Here is a 3,145-nt window from a genome sequence, read left to right on the forward strand (position 1 = left end):
GAGAGGAACGGCTTTCTCTCTGTCGCAGATTTTATTAGGCTTCGATAAATTAAACGCGTATGTAGAAAATACGAGATACATTATTAGAATCATACTTTATATATGTGAAAGGAAAAACAGAATAATTCAAATAATACACGACTACGGAAGTGCGTTCGAAAAAAATATTCTAATCATTTTATCTCTTACTTACTTTTTCTTGAGATAAGACGCAATTAGAAGTAGATTTTAATTTTTTCGCCTAGTATGGCTATTAAATAACTTGTTCCCAAATCGATTATGTTGCTTAAAGAAACATGAAACGTGTAAGACGCATCTTTTTTTATGATTTCATTCTATTTTCTTCGTTCTTGTCTAGAAAGTACGGCTGTTAAATAATTTGTTAGCGAGCTGATTATATTGCTTAAAAAGACACGTTATATTATTATGACATTTTTTGTCGTTTTGTCAAAACCTCTGTAATCAAGATAATGTACTTGAATATACTGAATTCTTTAAGCTTTTCGTCACGTAGCGAAATTAAGATTATTCTGTATTTAAATGCCTTCTAAATCATCAAAATTATATTATCGTGATCTGTCAAGATGTTCATATTGATAAACTACTGTTATTTGACTCTTGAGCACGCACCGACTTTCTTCTATTTTTGATAACTATCGCGTGCAACGATATCGAACCAATTTTGTCTACTTATGATAATATTATGGTGGTGAGCGATAAACGTTGCAGGCAGCACGAATGCTACGAAAAAAAAAAAAAAAAAAAAAAATAATGAGAGCTGAAAGCGACTCGATTAACAAACAATGTCGAGCATTAATTGTTCACTTCCTCGCAAAATAACTGCTTACCATATTACACCGACTGTTTAGCATGCTATTGCATATTTATTGCTTCTCCGGGTCGTTTCACCCCCGAAAGACGTTTTCGCAGAAACGATCTTGTACGTATTAAACGAACAACGCTTCCGCTCTAGCGGAACGCGGCATATGCAGAGATCGAGGTCACCGTCCTAGAAAATGTCCAATGTTAACACCACTCGTGCTCATGCTTCGCCCGTGAGAACGCCCTTTTTCAGGAACCTTTATGGTGATTTCTCTGAAAGCGAGTTCCCACGACGAATAACACGTATTTTATGCACAACGTTCTAGGGCACCCTCCATAAAAAAGAAAAGGCGATTAAAAATGGAGAAAATTGAACATAATTATAAATTATATAATTATTCGTAAATTTAAAGTAATGATATGTAATGATGTTCTTAGATTATACATATTTTTATTATACACACAAAGAAATATGTCTTCATTTAATAAAAAAAAAAAAAACCAATTGTCATGTGAGACTAATTTGCGTGCACAAACACATTTTGTTTGATTCTTATTTGAAAATTAATTTTTTAAATTTGTGAATATATTTAACAATATTTATAATAATAATTATGTAATTTTTGTAAATTTCAATGTGGTTAAATAATTATTTATCTTTTCGTGGAGATAATAAAGTGTCTCGGAATGTAATTTTGACTGAACGTAATGATTGGCTATCTGACAGATTCGTGAATTTATTTGCATATCGGTGAACACTTTTCTTATCGCTCCGAAGCTCGAAAGAAATTCAATTGTTATATACATTGAGAAAGTGCTAAATTAGTCGGGAGGATGTTTACAAGCGTTAACAGCGAATTTTAATGAAAATTCCATCCGACACGGATTCGCACTTAAGTTAGAAACGGAGTGGCGCAGTGCCGAGGATCGTGAGAACGAGAGGGATTACGATAAAGGAGGCAGTAGGGAGGAACGCTCCTGGCATCGAGGATCGCGCTGAAGCAAGGACACGAGGAGGCGAGCAGACCCGCCGGTCAGCGTGAAAGAAGGGATCCGGATCCCCACTATTAAATAGCCCGACTGTGTAGCGAACGCAAGGAGGAGCTACATCGGGGGCGGCTCGACACCATCCAGTCTCAGTACAATTCCATCATCCGCCAAGTTTAGTTACATGGTAACACCGGGAAAGAGTGCGCTGGAAGAGGACGAGAGTGCCGGGTGAAGTTTCCGGGATCCTGTCATCACGGTCGGGGGAGATCTCAGCTCGAAGCCGAAGTCCAAAAAAAAAAAAAAGAAAAAAGAAATGAATTGACGATCACGTGATCCGGTGGTCTGATCACCGGAGGAGCTTATTTTTGGGGCATCATAGAGCGAATCGTCCCGCGTCAATTTTGCATCGCAAATAAATTCGCGATATCGAGAAAATATATTTCGGCTTAGCGGTAAATGACTTTTTTTAAGAAATGGCAAGAAGAAAATTCGTTTCAGTTCGTTTTTGAATACGCCTGAGGATCGTCAGCTCCTGCCGCAGTTCGAGCGCGAGGAAAAAAGTTGATTCATTCCACCGGCGGTAATTAAGCGGTGGAAAAGAATGTATGGATCGCATTTTCGAGAGTCGTAAAGAAGTATAATATTAAGTCACATCTTCTTGGGAAATTCCGGATTACTTCGTAATTGTTCAGCGACCGGTAATAATACGACTTTTGTTTCTTGAATGAACCGTGCGAAGGAAGAGAAAGAAAGGAATCGGAGAAAAAAAGAGAGAGAGAGAGAGAGAGAGAGAGAGAGAGAGAGAGAGAGAGAGAGAGATATCGTGCGGAAAGTGTCCGCGTTGACATAATGACACGGAGAAGGAATACTAAACGAACGAGGCCGTGAATGATGTAGGCAAAAGGGAGCCGCGTTCCCATAATTAAGCTTGTCTGCACCACAAAGGAGAAGCAATCTTCAGCTCGTCTCGGTAGTATCCCGGCGTTCGTTGAGTACAGATGTTAGCCAAGAGACTTCGCGTCCCGCAGACAATGCTGATATCCAAACCGGTGAGGTAAAAACAAAGTAGTGCGAGTGCAAAATTACATCACTTTACTTGCCGGCGACGAAAGCTCGGAGGGGTGAGAACGAGTCACACAATCGCCGAGGATTTCCAGAAGAATTCCATCAGAAAGTGATTGACTGTTCAAACTATTCAAACTATGATATTACACCCATTTTCGTCCATTATGTGAATTACAACGGTAGCTGTAACTCCGCATGTAAATTGTCGAGGAAGCTGTTGAGCGCGAGTAACGGGGAGCTGCGAAGCCGGGGGGGGGGGGGGGGTTAA

This window comes from Pogonomyrmex barbatus, unplaced genomic scaffold, assembly GCF_055798465.1.
Source record: "Pogonomyrmex barbatus isolate J1 unplaced genomic scaffold, ASM5579846v1 scaffold2, whole genome shotgun sequence".
NCBI lineage: Eukaryota > Metazoa > Arthropoda > Insecta > Hymenoptera > Formicidae > Pogonomyrmex > Pogonomyrmex barbatus.